The sequence below is a fragment of the Hakea prostrata genome, chromosome 10, assembly GCF_041222555.1.
Source record: "Hakea prostrata isolate BN-2017 chromosome 10, UWA_Hpros_2, whole genome shotgun sequence".
Classification (NCBI taxonomy): domain Eukaryota; kingdom Viridiplantae; phylum Streptophyta; class Magnoliopsida; order Proteales; family Proteaceae; genus Hakea; species Hakea prostrata.
The window spans coordinates 11,956,973-11,977,048 of NC_142609.1; positions in this window are offsets into that span (position 1 = coordinate 11,956,973).

The window sequence follows — 20,076 nt, forward strand, 5'->3', positions numbered from 1 at the left end:
GAAGATGAGGAAGAAGAAGACGTGGCTAATGAAGATGTGAATCGTGTGTTAGGCTGATACCATATTAAGAAACAACCTCGATGGGAAAAATGGTTGAATAATTTCATATGAGAGAACCTCAAATATACATCCCATGTTGTTAGGTAACTATGAACAATAAAAGAAAGATATAAAACATGGAAATACAATACATGGAAATGTTTGTATGGAAATATAATACATGGAGATGTTTGTATGGAAATGATTTAATAAAGAAACCTAATCAAGCTAAAGCCAAATTAGGATATTGATGAAATGGAAGGATGAGATGGTATGGAAAGAATTCAAATGTAAAGAATGATGAATGGAAAGAATTCAAATGAGAGGAGTGATGAATGGAAAGAATTCAAAAGAGAGGAGTGATGAATGGAAAGAATTCAAATGAAAAGATGAAATGATATGGAAAGAATTCAAATGAGAGGAGTGATGAATGGAAAGAATTCAAATGAAAAGATGAAATGATATGGAAAGAATTCAAATGAGAGGAGTGATGAATGGAAAGAATTCAAATGAAAAGATGAAATGATATGGAAAGAATTCAAATGAGAGGAGTGATGCATGGAAAGAATTCAAATGAGAAGATGAAATGATATGGAAAGAATTCAAATGAGAGGATGAAATGATATGGAAAGAATTCAAATGAGAGGATGAAATGATATGGAAAGAATTCAAATTAGAGTCAATTAGGGAAATGATGAAAAATCATCCTTATCACGCCTGATAGCGATGATATTAATGGTGAAGATCAGGTTCTTATAGATGCCATTGAGGGTGCGGGAGTTGGTGGACGACATTCAAGAGGTGGCTGTCAAGATGCAAATTATCTTGTGGGCGTGTCGAGCCAGAGTGTTTGCTGATTACTCTTATCAATTTGATTTTGAATGATGCCTAGGTAAATTTTTATTAATTATCACATGTAACCCTAGTATGTTCAAAGTATTCTTGTATTATTACTAAAGCTACCTGTTCCAAAAATATTACATTCACTCAATAACATATCAATTAAGATTAATTAGGATTAGTGTTAATGAAGATTCATATGGTGCCAATTAGGGTCAACTCCACCCTATCTCGATCTAACCAGGGACAATCAAGATAAGATTGGGTTAGCAAAAATCGTGGTATTCTAGGGTTTTGGATCAAGTTTAGACGATGGCCACATCTCCAATCCATTCATTTATTCAAATCCTCTCCACCTAGCCTAGTTGTTTACCCATCCTCCCACACTAACATTGGTCTAACACAAGCCTATCCATGGTATGCGGCACACTTATGCATGAGGGTGGGGGATAGGAGGATGGGCAATTGGATGGAGAGGATATGCACTACATCCCTATGTTAAATACAAAGGAAATTATAAAGCAACCCAGCAACCCGGGCCAGAAGGGAGTTTTCTAGTTCTTGCTTGGGAAACCAAATTGTCAGAAACACATCATTATTAGGGCGTGTTTGATAACGTTCTTAAAAACCGTTTTTGGCATTCTTCTGTTATTTGGGAACGAAAGAACGGGTTAGAAGCATTTGTTAAAACGGTTCGTTCTTATGTTCTTTAAGAACGGACCAGTCAGAAAAGTGTTCTAAAGAACGCCTTTTACAAAACATCAAAAAGATGATTTTACCAAAGAATAGAAATAGAAGTGATAAAATTGGTTCAAACTGAAACCTTAGAACGAGTGATAAAATTGGTTCAAACTGAAACCTTAGAACGAGTTTATCAAACAAAAAATTATTCTAGTAGTTTTCTAGAAAATATTTTCAAAACGGATTTATCAAACGCTCATTTTCAAACAAAGAACGGTCTTTTAGCACGGAAACATTAAAAAATAGTTTTGCTTAAGAATTGGTCTCCCAAAACGGAAACGTTACCAAACGCATACTGAATTCAAAACATGCATGGGTCCATAATACATGTCCATAGCCATGTCTAGCAAGGGACCAATTAAACAAAGTAACACAGATAAGTTTGCCTTCTCCAAGTTTTCCTCAAACAGAGCAGTAGAACTGAAACCCTATTGTATATTGGTTTCTAAGATGATGAAGATGCTTAGTTTCCAGGAGGTCCAAGCGACAGTGACAAGTTGATCGAACATTCAACCTTGTCGTCCTTCAGTTTCATCCTTTTGTAAGTCTCTGAGAACGAAGAAAAGCCCAAGCTGCTATCAACTTCTCCGTCTAATTTCTCAGTTACCTCATCATCATCATCAATATTGATGACTTCAGATTTCTTCCCCTCATCTCTCTGGTTACCATTTTCCTGAAATCAAATATGAAGAAGATTCAGTAACTTATTGAAGGATCTTTGCCAGAAATAGAGAGACTAACCATATTGGAACTGCCATGCAGAAGATCACTGATGATAATCGATGGTTGTTCCGTACTCCCATATGTTGAAGTCCAAGAGTTACTTCCTTCTCCCCTTTCCATCCTGTCCAAATTAAGCATGTTGGAAATAGAAATAAATCTTCAACCCAAAATCATACATGGCATAAGAAATATGCATAGCAGTATTGCTAACCCTGGAGCTAGAGGGTTGCTCGCCCCCACTGGAGTGATATCATGGTGGAAGCCGTAGTTTCCCTCATATGGGTAGCCAAAAACAATGTTGTTCACAGATGATCTTTGTGTTTGGTGATCAGAAACCCTATTTCCCCCAATGGTTAGTGAGTTGCCAGAATCTCTTAAGGTCCTCTGTGCTTTGGCTCCTGTTGTAATCACTCACAGCAATGCATGTCATTCAGATAGAGAGTAACAGAACAAACCATTCGATCTTTGAAATAACTGGGCTACTTAGAGAAGGTGTTAAGCTAGAAAAATGGTCATCAAGACGAAGAATACTTAGAACATGAATAATTTTGCTGCACCCCAAATTGATAGATAGGGTTGCAGGTCAAAATACAAATTGTTAGTACTGACAAGTCATAAAATGAAGATCATGTGTAGAAAATCAGGTGAGTTTTATGATCGAGTATCTCTCATAGGAATTTGTTCTCTCCTTTAAGAATTGTTCTACGTGATTTTCTCGAAATTTTGTTGGCTTCCCCACTTTTGGAAGACCTGACCTTATACAAGCTCCACTTTCTTGAAGATTTCCCCTCCTTAAAGAGACAACACGCATAGTTTACTAGTAGCCCACCTAAGCCATTGAACCAAAACTTTCAAATTTATTAGATAAAGGTAATCAAAATTCAACAGTTTCCACCTTGAGCCTCTTGATGACTTGACGCACTTGAACTTCATTCTCATTATTATCACAAAAAGACAAAAAGTAAATAACTAAATAAAATAAAGAAAAGAAAACTTGCACATATCCCTTCCAACCTGACCACTTGTATTTCAAATCAATCGGCCAAGGGAATACCATCAGCATTTTACTTCTCAACAAACAATACAACCCACTAAATTCTTAAATTTCTAACCCTCCTCCCCATATTCACCATATATTTAGGAGGGGAACTCACCTCTGAGCACTGCCCATCTCTAGTCCACCTTGTCAATGCTTAGAGATGAATCCCCCTCCCAAACGTATGGCGGAGAGGGGTGAGGAGTGCACGATCGCAGGTAGAGTATCCCGACTCCCACCTTTCATCATGATTATTTCTCTTCATGAGACCATTACTCTATCTATTGAGAGACTCTTAAATGCTTTACGGACGAAATTAGTAGAATTAGATTCCTATGCATATCCATGACATACTTTTCATATCATCAAGAATGCGGATTTTTATCTTCATCATCCCCCACATCCTTGATATCACAGCTAAATCCATCACCAAATGACATTCCCTATTGTCTCTTAGAAATGTCATATATGAATAATATCCTTTTGGAACAAACATGTAAACAACCTTGGGAATCTAAGATCCATTCATCATAAGAAACCATATTCGTACCTTCCGAAGAATGTGGATTCTTCTCTTCCTTCAAGCACTCCTTATGGTAGAATTATATTTTTTGTAATGAGTGAAAAATTCATTAACGAAAAGGAAAGAAGGGGGAGGGGGGAGAAGAGAACAATGAATAAAGGGTAGAGTCCTACCAAAGGCAACAAGTAGACCTATAAATGAATAGTCCAAATCCGCCTCTGAATTTGTATTCATATTCATTTAAGGGTGTCCAAATCTAGAATTACTTTTTACCAAAAAATATTTGTATCTATCCGACAAGCAACCAGATTCTAATTTAGATAATTCCTTATCGGATCGCATAATATCCGGATAAAAATTTATCTAATTAGAGTAAAGTATTAAACATTTTTCTCTAAAAATAGTTGATAATCGTATTCGGAAACCAGTAACCGATAACCAAAAAATTCGAAATCATCAATCAGTAATCATATATATATATATATATATATATATATATATATATATATATATATATATATATATATATATATATATATATATATATAATCATCAATCAAGAATCAGATAGTTTATTGAATCATATTATTATCGAATATTCGATAAAGTTTCATATTCGAATTTGGATACCTTCTATAAATTTTTGACAGATCTGATCGGAGCCAGATAGCGGTTTTGCTTATCAGATTCGGATTCACGTAGTGGTTTATCTAAGCCAAATCCGATCCATTTACAGGTCTATCAGTAAGGCATCAAATCAAAACAAAGCCAAGAAAGCAACAAGGAAAAACTAAAGCCAAAAGATAGACAAACTCAAGGAATATTGCCTATTTTTATTTTTCTTGTTCCTAAAAGTAGGAGTGGAGCTAGGATTTAATATCAGGAGGGGCTGGGCAGGATCATGCTAGGCTGGTGACTCTAACATGGTGATGTCTATGGTGCCCAACCTTTAATAGACACCACATGGATTCCATTGAGTCTCAGGCACACAAAATAGTGGTTCGATCCGATTCAAGGGAAAACGGTTTATTTCACTTAAGTTGGTACCACATGCTCTCTTGTACTACAGAGAATAATGAATTCACGTGGCATCCATCCAATATTGGGCACCACAGGTACCACCATATCAGAGGCACCAATCTAACAAGATCCGGCCAAATGATGATTTCAAAATTTTTAACTTATATTTAAAGAAAAGAACCAATAGGTACTAACATAATTTTAGGTTGGGATAATTATTGTTGCCCCTTGCAATATAGCTTAATTACTACTTTATCCCTTGCACTTTTTAAAATACTAATCCAACCTTAGACTTTGTTTGTAATTACCGATGCCCCCTAAAATTAAGTTCCGTTAGTCAAGTGATAATGTGGCATCCTTGATAAGGTTTTATATGACTTACTTATACTTTACATTGAATTACATTAATACCCTCAGTCATTAGGAAAAAATTAAACCTAATTAAAAGATCTTTTTGTCTAATCAAAATAAAGAGAGAAAAGGGGGAAAAATTCATTTTCTTCTTTTACCTAGGCAAAAAAAAACAGATAATTGTCTTTCTTTATATTCCTCTCAATGACCCTGAACCCAACTCTTCTCCCTTCCTTCTCCCTTGACGAAACAATTAAAAATATAAGGTAATAAAAAAAATTGGTAATTCTTTGTTTTTTTTTTTTATACTTCTGACTTTGGGGCTATTTTTAGTTTTTTATTTACTCTCCAATTTGGTTGTTAACAATTTTAAGATATTCCTACTTCCAATAGGGTTTTTTTTTTTTTTGTTACTTTCTAATTTGAAGGTTTTAGAAGTTCCTATAGACTATAGTGATAATTTTCTATTCTTTTTTAAATCCAAAGTGATAAGAATACAAGCGAAAAATTGGTACTTTATATCATTTTTTTCTAAATGAAGATAACATCGTTTTTAGGGTTTCTTAATTCTAGAATGGCAAAACAGATATTAAACATCTAAATGTAATTGTCTCTTAACACCATTAGAACTAAGGGAGGCAACAATAATTTCATGAAGTCTAGAGTCCTTTTAGTAATTAAGCTATAGTACAGGGGGCAATAGTAATTATCCCTTTTAGTTTTTTACAAAAACAATAGCTAGTGAAAATCCATAAAGCACAGTGACCTTTCTACCCATTATCTTTACCATTAAAAAATTTTTTGGATGGGAGTGGGGCTAAATGCTGATATTTCACACATGATAGGAGGGCCACAATGGTTTCTTTAAAAATTTAGGGAGGGAAACAGAAATTTCTAGGAAATTGGGGCGAGGAGGGCGGGTGGGTCTGGCCCCAAGAGAGCTCTGCCCCTGCTTAGAAGACTTGTTAAGCTCCACTATAAGGTCGTCATTAAGGTTGTGGCACCCTCTAGTAGAATGATTGCTCCTCCTACTAGTCCAAAGAGGAGGAGATGGGGGAGTTAGAGAGGGGGAAGAAGAATTGTGGGCCATGACAAAGATGGGTTGGGTTGGGATACAAAGGCTTTGGGCCACAAGAAGATTGGGCTAGGGCAGGTTCTATCCTGGCAACGCAATCTTGTTCTTTCCTCCTCATTTGCCAATACTAGTGGAAGTCACTGTATCAAAAACCAGCAGAACTACTAGAGATGTGACACGGTCAGGTACATGATCGATTATCCTGTGGAGCTTGATTTTGAGTCCTTCTGAATCCTCATTCGAGGGTTTCTTTGACATATCTCTGCAACACCCAAACCCTAATACCTGAATCTGTATGAATCCAGTGTCACCTTGTTCAGAAGTGCATTTCGTTTTTCCTTCTTGATACAACTTGATACGCCAGCTAATGCACTACGATTTTAATTGCAATCAAACTCCTAGTTAGTTTTTGGTACAAGCAACAATTAAATCACACTAAATTTATGGGTAAGGTTCGATCAAGATTTCACAGTATGGTTTTCTGAATTAGCCAACGTGCATGCCGGTCTATGCAACAAAACTCTATTGATGAAAACGGCTTACAATCCCGTTAATTTGATTTGGGCCCTCAGAATATTTTGATGGGATCCAGAAGTTGATGCGATATTTTACCTTTCTTTATTCCTCCCTTTGAAAGATATAATTTTTAGTGTTGTATCGGTGATACGGGAAAAACATGAAGAAACCAGGTTCAACCATTGACCCCGGTCGGGAGCGATCTGACCGATTTTGGTTCAAACGAACCGGGTTTGAAGATAGCGTGTTAAGGAAGAAACCTTGCACGTTCAATAGGCAAGCACACGTCCAGGATTCTCGGGATGGATAACCCACCTAAAGGCGGTTATCAACACTCGCGAGAAGTGGACAATCGTGCAAACTTGGGTAATCTGCCACACCCGCAGCAAAAGATCGTGTGATCAAGGGAAGTCACCCCACAAACGGGTCTAACCGTCAAGATCCGACGGCCACTAGAAGAAGGCTCGAACAAGTTCAACGGACAGGATTAGAAGGTAAACACTATATAAGTCATAACCTACGCACAAAGAAGGTAACTGAATCGTATTCCCGAATCGTCGTATTCATACTTTTGCTTTGCAATCAGTCAAAGCCTTTGTATCGATTCATTAACCGACTTAACCTTCGGAGGTGGACTCCCGACCCCACGGTCGGCCCACATCCGACAATTGTTTTGCGAGTCATTCATCAATAGTCTAAGGGCTGAGCAGATTTTAGACGTATCAATCGGTAATTTCTAAGGGCGCATTTGGTAACCGGCTAGAGAAGCTGTTTTTCGGCGTTCTATTGTTCTCAAAACACTCAAAAACCACCAAAATGATCGAACAATTCTCATGTTCTCAACAAAACGAACTCGCTTCAATTTTTATGTTTGAGAAGGCTTCTTGCAAACAACTTTGATATGTTTCGCCATATGTTCTCAAGATCAGGCTTGTTAAGCATAATCCCTTATCCTTCCCGATGAGAGCTACTTTTTGTGCTTGAGAAGGGTTCTTACAAACAACTTTGACATGCTTCGTCATTCTCAAAATCAAAAAACAACTCTCGTTGGAAAGGATAAGGGACTCTCATTCGAAAGGAAAAGGGATTACGCTTGACTTAAATTTCCTTCACACCTTAGACTTACTAATGCCTGCTACTGTTAAGCTTTGTTAGTTAACTGATGGCAAGGCATCTTTGGATTTTCCAAAAACCCAAAATAACCCTAGGGTTTGTTATTATTATTCATCTCGTCAAGGTTCGACTATTCAAAATCCAAAATGAGAAGAATATAAGGGTTGTATTTTTAATTACAATAATGAAGGGCAAAATGGACATTACACATCCAACCTTAATTGCCTCTTAACACCGATAGAAGTAAGAGAGGCAATAGTAATTTCATAAAGAGCAATGTTCTATTAGTAATTAAGCAATACAATGGGGCAACAATAATTATCTCTTTTTTTCTTTTGGGTTTTCTATATTTAAATACTAAAGTATGTATATTAGACTTAAAAAATGAAAATTGGGCTTATTTTATATATGTATTGATGGCATATTTTATCATGAAAATCATTCTTAAGAATATCAATTACCAAATGCCAATTTGTTCCACAACCATTCTCAAAAGTTTTTAGCACAAGTTTTCCTTAGGAAAACTTGAGCTTAGACCACCGTTCTATGATGAAAATGCCTAAAAATGATTCTGGGAAAGAATGTCATACTCAGAAAAAACCGTGACCAAATGAATATTTAACAAGAAGAAATAGATAGATATAGAAGGTGCTACTACATGGTAGACCACAAGCATTCCCAACCTTTACCCTTTATAAGTGCACACTACATTTATGGGTAAGGTTGCGATAGAAGCCCTCCACCCCAAGTGTTCACTAACCTTCCCTAAGCCAAATTGTGCTTGTATGGTGCATTTGACGTGGTGGTGTCTATGGTGTCCACCATTGGATGCACGGAACGTGAATTCCATTAAATTACAACTTCCGAATACATTGTTCGGTTTGTTTTGAAGCAAAATCGATTGTTTTCGCTTAAGTTAGTTATACGTGCATATGGTGTTTTGAGCGGCTGAGATTTAATGAAATCGTGGTAAAACATTTCGTCAAAATTCATCACATTTCGATTGGTTCAATGAGTAGTGAAATAAAAGAATGGGTGAAAATGATATCGGCTCAAAGTCGTCAGAAAATTGCCAATTTTTCGACGGCAAAATAATGGCAAAAATTGCCGGAAATTTACAAAATCTTAGGTTAATAACCGAAATATTGGATCTTAGGTAGTCGCCGGAAGGAGTTGCAGAGAAGAAGCTCTAAATCTTCAGCCTTTTTTACTCAAATCTCTGCTTATTTTCCCTCTCTTCTTTGGAACATCTCTCTCCAGTGATCACACTGGTTCTTTCTCTTATCAGCGTTGTGAATCTTCAGTTGCATTACTCCATCAGCATTTAAAAATTAAAAAAGGAAAAACACATAACCGCTAACTTCACCTCTTATCTGCGCACACCAAGATGATCCAGGTCTACAATCTACTTCCAATCATACCCAGGTCCGAACACTTCTTTTGGGGGAGTTTTTGGTGATTTTATCCCCATATGCTCCAGTTCGAGTCTTGTTGGTTTGCCATCAAACAAAGTAACGGTGGTTCTTTAGCTTTTGCAATACTTTGTTCTTGGAAGTGAGCTTGAAGCCTTGAACATTATTATTCTTAGAAGTTGAGCAAATAGGTTCAAAGAAATAAAACAATTAAAGCTCTGTTTTTGTGGAAGTTGAGCAGACAGATTTAGACATGTTTGATAGATAAAGTGGTTGGGTTTTTGGGTAAAAGTGCCATTATTGTAAATTGGGGAGTTGATGACTTTTGGAATTTCGCCTATATCTTTTGAAATTTCACTCGAATATCGACAAAATTCGCCATTTTGGTGGAAACGCCAGAGGGTGAAACAGCGAATTTCACCGATGTTCCGCACCTTGAATGGAATACACGTGGCATCCATCAAATGTTGGACACCACAGGTGCCACCACATCAGCAGCACTAGCCTAGCAAGATTCATAGAACTTCAAAGCCTGATTCACGACTTTTGTGTCGCTTAGCACCTAAACCTTTGGGTTGGATGTGCAACATATGGCTGGTTCTAGGTCATGAGACATCGCTTCTAGGTTTTGGCTCAAATCTTTGATCCAAAGTTAGAAATGATAAAAGAGAGATTGCAGATGAGAAAACTAGAAATGAAGAAACATCTATAGTCATTGTCTTCATTATAAATCTTCTAGTTATTTGAGGGAAGAAAAGGAGAAAGCAAGGAGGGTTAGAAGAAGGGATGGGAAAGCTAGGGAGAATTATGGACCTAATGGTGAAAGGGAAAGACAATTGTGCTAGTATTGGTTATTTTGAAAATTTTGGGCAGTATATCTAAATACTAAAAACTTATGGAATGAATATTTTGAAAAGTTTGGGCAGTACTTGTAAATATTGAAAATTGATAGGTGAAAATGAAATTACATCTAGGGATGGAATATTGAAGTTCCCCTTCTATTTTTCCTTTTGGTTGAAAAAGATTTAAGCTTATCATATGTTGTCTTGAGCACAGGTCTTTATCAATGAGCAAATTCCTTGTATCATCTCCCCATCTTTTGTATTCTAGTGTACCTCTTAGAGAAAATATTTCAATGAAAAACCTAAAATTGTAGATCCTAATCTTCTGAATTTTTATTTTTTTTTGGGTGAAGCCTAATCTTCTGACATGACAACATGTATATATAAACTAATAATCTATACATTATAGATGCTCTCAATAAAGAACATTTTATATAAATTTGGGAAAGAAAGCCTTTGTCTAACTATCAAATTTAGAGTTAAAATTTGAATAGCAACCCAAATAGTGGAGGTAAAATAGGAATATAAATTAATATTATTATGGACTGATCAATAATTGTTACTAACTACAAATGAAATCTTAACAAGTGCTTCCTGTAAATATCATTAATGAATTCTCCATCAACATTAAAATGTACCCAATGGGTTCCACTTGTATAACTAAAGACACATGGAAGAATTATTGTTATATATAAATATAATAACAAAAACAACCAAAAGCTCCATATCTCAAGATCTTCTTCCAAGATAAAAATGGAGATAAAGAAACCACTCAAATAACACCCTCCCCCCTCTTATAGTTTATTGTACCTCTAATTCTTAGATCACATTTATAAGACTTAGAATATTATAGTATTTATGTCTTTGTATCTTCTTAACTTAAGACCCCACCTTCATAATGATATGTTGAAAATAATGTAAAAAAATATTAGTTATAAATGAATTACTAGATAAGATTGAAGGCTATTGCTCTTTATAGGGCATAGCCTTAAGATTATACTTCACACCATCTATTTTCTTATAACCATAAATATGATTTTACTTTTTCACTCACATTTAGTAAATTCATATAAAAACTTAAATAATATTGTTAACATTCATTCTAAAATTCTAAGTAATATTTTTAATATCACCATATTATCCTAGATTAAATTATCAAATTTCTTCTATAAAAAAAGACCAAATTTTCCTCCGATTAGAAGAGGAAAAAAAACCCTTTTACGATCATTTTATCATTCTATGGGCAATATGGTCATATTAACAAATTAATTTGGTTAAACAGTTAATTGTGCACCTCTGCTAATGGTGTGAAGTGTGAAGATGAGTTTGTTAGGTTTTGGTTTTGGAGGGGGTGCGCCATGTTTCCAATGAAAACGGAAGAGACTCGTGTAAAAAATTATTTTGAATAAATAGCAAAAGAAAGTCAACATACCAAATTTGTTTTTCCCCAAATTGTTTAGTGGCATACCTCCTAAGACCCAGCTCACTATAACACTCTCCCATTAAGATGTTAAAAGTATCCATTCACCTGATTTCATGTTTTCATCCGTATAAGCTATATTTATCTCAAACATTATATTGGATATTGTGTTGTAATAATAATCATATATATATATAAACACAAAAACAATTGTGCATGCATCTAACTCCTATGTCGATACAAATATTCTTTATTAAAATCCACATACCTTGTGTCGTCTCCTCATTCTTTGTGTTTCGATACCTCTTTAAACAAAATAAAAAATAAAAAGAATTTCAGCATTCTTGAATTGAGAACTCTAAGCCAACTCATGAGAAAATGTGTGTTTCTTTTCTTTTTGGAAAAGAAAACAGAATATTTTTTGAACTAAATCAAGAGATTTAAATCTCCTTTTGGGTACAAAGTCTGTAGAACAGAAAGGGGAAGAATCCCACAAATCTAGACATCCTGAAAGCCTAAACAAAAAGCTCCCTTTTCTAAAAGGTGAGCATATCTATTACTTTATCTAAATACAAATTTGAGAGAAACAAAAACAAACTTATAAACTAAAGCAATGAAGTCCTCTAGAACTATCATAATAGATTTGCATGAAGATAAGTATTTCCAGTAAGTACCTGAAGATGACTCTTTATTTGATTTAAGTTGATTCCCTCAACATTCATGCAGTCTAAGATCATTTTTGGAGTAGCCCCTTTCAATTCAATACAAAAAAAGAAACAACAAAAACATAAGATCTAAAATTCATTCGGGTCTAATGAAATATGAAAGAATGAGATAAAATATGGGAATGTAATTTATTTTTTGTTGAGAAGAAGATCAATATACAGTATTCACCACCAAGCTGTTGAATAGCACGAAGGAAGCGGTTGTGAAGCTCCGGTGTCCACCGCATTCGGGGCATCTGTGATCGAGTATATGACCTTACATGTTCAATTGTCATTAAACCGTTTGACAGATAATTTTTCTCCCATTGCCTACCTATAGCATTCACCATAGAGTTAGCAATTTATTAAAGTAATAATGAAGAAAGTTTCTTGAGAGAATTCTTACCTTCATTATTCTCCATTTTCTTCAAGCTCAAAGAGAATAAGAGAATGTGTGTGAAAAACACAATAAGATGCAAATAAACATTTTTATATTTTATAACTGTTACAGCTTTCACATACACGTGGCAACAACCTAATCTGGCAGTTTACATTTAAAAGAAAAAGGTATAATAATCAATAAGGATGCAAATAAGCATTAATTCAAGGAACTTCAAAAAATGGGAAATATATCAACATTGCCAACCCATAAATATGTAAGATTACCACTATGCCCCCTATAGTTAAAATTTTCATTCTTGTATATAACATTGCATATACTCTTATTGCTCCCAATATACCAATGCAAGGGTCATACGACAAGCTGAATCTAGTGATATATAAATAAAAAACACCTATTAGATGATAGGTTGAGTAACAAGTATAAGATTTCACTAATTATTTAAACAAATAAATTTCATATGGACAGATTGGATCCATTATGGTATTGAATTTTTAATTTCTTATCTCTAGTTTGATGAATGTTCTCAGAATTTGTTTGTGTTATGTGAACACTGTAAGAAAATCTCTTCAAGAGAAATTTTGTCCATTGGGAGGATGGAAGTTTTTCCATAAATGTTTGAAGTTGAGCAAACAATAGAAATGCATATAAAACTAGTCATCCAAACAAAAATTTTGCCTTTGTAGGGATAGAATAGTCATTTCAGTTCCATCTAACTGAGTAAAACTGCAAATCCCCTATTCACACAAGCTGTCACAAGCATATAATGGCATGTCTTTCCATGCATGCCTTTTTGAACTCTCACAAGTCTTTATGAAACATATATGACTGAATAAGGAAAGAAGTGAGTAGACTAAAATAAGTAAGATTACAGTAATCAGTGCCAAAAGCAGTTGTATGCAACAAATTTGAATACCCTTATCCAAATTTGAAATTGGATTCCAGTTTAGTTCTTCCAATCTCTATTTGATACAAAGAGCTCAAGAAATTAAAAACATGAAAAAATGGTCTTGAGTTGGAAAAATATTCAGTGAAAGAACGACAACATTTGTAAATAACTATTACAGTAAACTTTGAAGGTTGTTGCCTAAGAAGAAAAAGACTTCATACGTGCATTTTAATTGTCCGTCAAATTACAACAATGACAACAAGACTTATCCCAGCAGTTATCTGTCAAATTATTCTTAATAAAAATTTGTTGATGTTCTCTTAGCAAAATGACTAACAATTAATTAGGGAGAATATGAGAAAAGCATGACCCTCAAATGTATATTGTGATGTAAATAATGAATTTATGTAACCATGATTCCCCTAGTAATAAGAGTTGATATCTTTAATATTTAAGAAATAGTGAATGAATATAACTATCTTTACATTCTTAATGGAGGGGTGAGTAGAGAATATACATCTTCATTGAGTAGGCAAATAGTTTGAAGGAAATAGATAAAGAATTTAACTAATAATAAAAACTTTAAAAATTATTTAAGAATATATCCCCAATATTAAATCATAACAAATTCTATGGTTCATAAAGACATTAGCCATGTTTTTTTGCATCTAATGTAGTTTGGTGTTCCCAACCATCATTTGCTATCAGCCTATCACATATATCTATTGTAGGGTAATATAGAAGGATCAAGAATTAGTGACAAGAATATGAGATATTACAGGTTTAAAATATATCTATATTGGATAAAAACGGTATAATACATATTGCTACATCTCTCCTTTTTAAAAGGGCACATATTGAATTACACTAAAATGCATTGACATGTACAATGTGATACTTGACACGAGACAATACGTCTCTTAAAGTCACTTAACCGATATTATATTTGATACCGATACTTTAAACCTAGATAGAGATTTCATTAGGTTATTATTGGATTGTGAGAATTCTAAGTTTCTTTCCTAGATGATCTATGTATTGACTCAACAATAAGCCTTGAAATTTGAGATCACTCTTCGTATTTTGAAAATGTTCATTTTACTTGAGTTCTAGTCTAAGAGTGATATGGCTAAACTCTGGAAGTAAAGTTCACCTTTAGGTCAGTTGTTTTCAATGATGGTCCACAAATTTCAACGTTCACTCACCATAGTCACCAAATTTTGAAGTTTTTCTTTTGGATCGTTAGGGGTAATAGGATAGCACATGAGAAACGCACCTTGAAGTTGTTATTGAGTTAGCATCATCCTAATATCTTTGCAAAACTGAAAGTGGAGGCATGTAATTAAGTGACAAGTAACTTTAAAGCAGAATTTGAGGTATTAATTATAAGGCTTGGAAAGGGCAGCCGAACAAAGTTTCCAGTGCTTATGGATTGAGAGCAATTCAGTTGCGACGATATGTCCACTTCAAAAGGCAACACTATTGTGGTTCATATGTCAAAGGTGGTGGGGAATAAAGAAACACATGGACAGGATTTCATAGAAGATAACACACTACTTTTGTGAGATGAACAAAATGGTAGATTTTTTTCGACTTCATCAGTGACAAAGAGTCCAATACTCTTCGATTTTGGTGCTACCGCTGCATATTCATAGGGAGGTGGAATGTGATGCAATGGATAGACCTCAGTTTAGAGGAATATATTCTAGCATTAATTTGCATGTTGTTATTGTTGCTTTTCTTCTTTTTTTAATCTTGATTCATTTTTTTCATTCCTTCTAATAGAATGACCCTTTAGGGAATAAAATAAAAAAGGAAAATTTTCAATGCCACCCCATGAGTTACCCCCAAAATTAATGCCATCCTTTTGACAAAAAAATTATGTCATCTCCTTGAGTAACCTATACATTAGGCAGACACCTTATTACTAGCAACATTAATCATATCTCGACAATTTTTATTTGTCCATTTCTAATATTACCCCCGCATCCTAAGAGAAAAAGATGGAGAATGAGAGGAAAACAAAATAATATTTGTAGGAGAATAGAAATCATGTAGAAGATGAAAAAATAGAAGAAGAGTGGTTGCAAACAATAGATGAAAACAAACAAGTCGACCATAGGGTTCTTCATTCAAGACTATCCTTGCCATTTTGAAAAGTTTAACTTTGCGTACATCAGCACTGAACTATGATTTCCTAACAGCAGGGGGTGTCATTCATATATTTTTCCCCTATAAGGAGTTCTACTATTATATTGGGTAACCCAAGGGAGATAATAAAATTTTAGGATAACTCAAGGGGTGACATTGAAAATTCCCAAGAGAAAAATCTTTGACATTGGGTTTTAATTGTAAGGTCAAAAGAGGTCTGTCAGTAAATAAATGTTAACTACAAGGACAACAACACCATTTTCCATCATGTTATTCACTCAAGTTGCTCAAACAATATTTCCTCGTAAAATACTCACTATTTTTTAGGGAAATATCAGTTGTATTAAAAGAAGAAAAAAAATGTACAATGGGCTACATAGAGACCAATTTGTCCACAAGAAGTAAGCCACATCAACCTTGTCAAAGAATCTAAACCGAGGTCAACTCATTGCATCCTTCTCGAGCTCTTGAATAATGCATATTGGCCAAGATTGAGTTGGAGTAGACAATTGGTCTTTTGTCGTTGATTTTGCCAAAAAGTCAGCCACAACATTTGTTTCTCTATAGCAATAATTGATTTTCCTATCCTCTACTTCTACATATGGATATAAAACACATCAGCACTACAGTACAAATTATGACAGTGTATTTCTTGGGCAACAAATATGCAACAGCCTTAGAATCTGTTTCCACCCAAATTTTTCGCAAATTAAAATATTTTCCAATTTCCAATCCTCTTTTTTTTTCCGCTAAAAGGATCGTTTGTATTAAAAAGCGAAAAGAACAATTACAAGCATTCAATCAAAGACCCAACCCTCAAACCTGCAACATCAGTTGCCCTCAAATACACCCAACCTCACTAGATCCAACTCATATAAACAAATCAAAATCTAAAACGAGAATGACCAGAAGCCTCTAAATCAAGTTCACTCCTTATCAATGTTGTTCATGGTATATTAACAGCTGAAGAACCCTATCTTGCCACCCGATTTGCCAAGAAATCAGCCACTTGATTGTTTTCTTTATAACAATGCGAAATCTTTCAAGGACGACTGGCAAGAAAAAAATCAACACCTCTCCAACACTGCAAGAAAAACTATGGAATCTTCCTTTGCTGAATTAATACCACAACTGCCACTGAATCACATTCTATCCACAAACGTTGAATATCTAACTTTACTGCCCACTCTATACCATCCATTAGAGCCTCCATTTCAGCCTCAAAATTATTTTTGATACCTAAATAGGTGATGAAATGGAATAGAACGACTAATGATTCATCCCTAAGCAAACCACCTACATCGGTCATACCAGGATTGCCCAAGGAACAACCATCGACATTTAACTTAGCCCACCCTACAGAAGGAGAAACCCAGAAAATTTCTTAAGGAGGAGAAGTGTTCTTAATAGAAATTTTCAGACCATGGCTCACGATTGAGCAAACACCACTGGAGGGACTTTTCTGCTATGAAGAACATAATCATGACAATTGAGATCAAAGAAGATCTAACGCAAAACCCAATCTTTAGACAAATGCATCTCCTCATATCGCTATTTGTTACGAGCAAACCACAGATAATATAATAGCAGAAGTAGCCATGAAACCACATATTACCCAAAGGCAAAAGCTTACCCTGTAGACACCACCACTTATAATCTTGAAGAGAAAAGGGAGCTTCCAACTGAAACCGAACGAAGAACACAAAGCCTCCCAACAGCTGTGAGCAAAAAAGCAAAGAAGAAAAATATAAGGAATATCTTCAGAAACCTCTAGATACATACCACATCGTGAAACCAAAGAGATTCCTTTGGACATAACAATTGCATCAACATCGATCTTCCAATGGAAAACTCGCCAACAAAAAATCTGTTGTCTAGGAAATAACTTCAATTTCCAAATCTTCTTCACCAAATCCACAACCGCAATCTTTTTCCTGTGCATATCCCAAGCTGATTTCATTGAGAACTCTCCTTAAACAGTACCAATCCAATGACAAATATCTTCATGAAAACCAGCAAGAAGATGGATAATATTGACATGTTCCAAAAAAAAAAATTTTAAAAGAAGAGATTGCACCCCCCCCCCATAAAACACCACTATCGATCAAGAAAGTAGTCCGCCACTTTAAGATTTAACTTGTCCACCAAAATGAGAGGAACCTCCAAATGAGCAACAACAGTAAAGTCTCCTAACCAACGATCCTTCCAAAAATTTATTTTTGTCCCATCGCCCATTGTCCATCTATCATGAGAAGCAAGAAATGCTAAACATTTTTCATACAAAAAAAATTGAAGAGCGAACCCTAGAATTCTGCAAATTTCCCTTATCATCAATCACCTTTCCTCTCAAAATTCTTGAAAAGAAAGAGTTACTATGTTTTATTTTCCAGGCCAACCGGCAAAGACAAACAAAATTGACATCTCGCAAACAACGAAGACCCAACCCGTCTTCACACTTCAGAGCACACACAAACTCCCATTTGACAATGATTTTCTTTATTGACTCTATATTACCAGTCCAGATAAAATTACGCATCCATGTTTTAGGTTACTTTATAATAGTTCCTGACCAACAGTACACTGAAAAATTATGAATGGGCATACTAGAGACTACAGAGTGAACAAGTTCCTCTCTTCCTGCCATAGATAGGAACTTCCCTTTCCAACCAAGAAAGTGACTTTTAATTTTATCAAGCACGGGCAACAGCCTAGATCGAGTCACTTTCCCTTTAAAAATATTAACACCAAGATACGTTGTGGGGAAAGAAGTTGTTGAAACATGAAGAAGTTTTGAAATTTTTTGCCTCCTATGAGGAGTAACTATTCCAAGAAAGAGTTCACTTTTTTCAAAGTTGATATGTTGACCAGAGAAATATTGATAATTTCCCAGAAAGTCCACTAATCCCTTGACATATCGCAAAGAAGCAATAGCAAAAATAAAAAATCATCAGCATATAATAGAAAGGATGGTACTTCCAAACCCTAGGACCAGGCAAAGCCTTAAGTTGCCCTGACTTAATCATCATGCGAAGACCACTACACAACACTTCTTCTGTTAAAAGAAAGAGAAGAGGGGAGATGGGATCACCTTGACGCAGCCCCCTCTCAACACCAAAAAATCCCACAGGACCCCCATTCAATAGAATAAGAATTCTAGAAGAACACAAAATCTCATGAATCCACCCAACCCAAATATTAGAAATCCAAATTTTCTCAAGACAGCAAAGAGAAACTCCCAAGATAACGTATCATAAGATTTCTGGATATCAATTTTAAGACCCAAACCAGCTCCCCTAACAGATAAAAACAGCATATTGGTAAGCTCCGAAGCAACAAAATACTTTTTGAAATAAACTTACCCTTCTGAAAAGCTCCTTGTTCGTCAGAAATCAATTTGGGAAGAAGAAGAGTGAGACGGGAAGCCATGCATTTTGACACAACTTTGCAGAAAAAATTGCTCATGCAAATAGGCCGGAATTTATCCAAAGAAGCGGCATTCGCCACTTTCGGAATCAAAGTAATGAAACTATTATTGAACCCTTTAGGGAGTTTCCCATGCCAAAAAAAAGTTGTAATAGCAGCCCCAAAATCACGAGAGATATGTCCCAGCAATGTCTAAAGAAACTGTCTGAAAAGCCATCAAGACTAGGAGCACTATCTGGATAAAATTCCCACACCATCCTTTTGATTTCCTCCTTAGAAGGCAGCCCTTCTAGAGATTGACAATCATCTTCAGTTAATAACTTAGGAATCACTGCCAACAAATCCATATGAGGACTGTAAGTACCCTATTTATGAAAATTCTCAAAACAGGAAACAACATAATCATGTAGCTCATCTTTCCCATATGTCCAAGAACCATCCTCCTTTTTAAGAGACTTGAAAGAGTTTTTAGCTCTATGAACTTTAACAGATAAGTAAAAAAGCTTAGAATTTCCACCATCTTTTAACCAATGGACCTTTGCCTTTTGATGAAGCAAAGAATCTTGCCATTTAATAGCTTGCAGTAACCTTTCTTATCTTTTTTTTTTTTTTTTTTTCCCTCCCTCTGTCTCCTGAGCAAAAAGATTGTCATTCATCCCATGATCATCTATTTGTTTCTGAATAGCCTCCAACTCCACCTCAGCCTATTAACCTCCAAAAAAACATTTAGGGAAGTCTGCTTCGCCCAAGATTTTAGCACACTCTTAAGAAACTATATTTTTTGAGCCAACACAAAGATGGGATCACCCACAAAATGCTTCCCCCAAGCCACCCCCACCACTTCAAGAAAAGAATCAT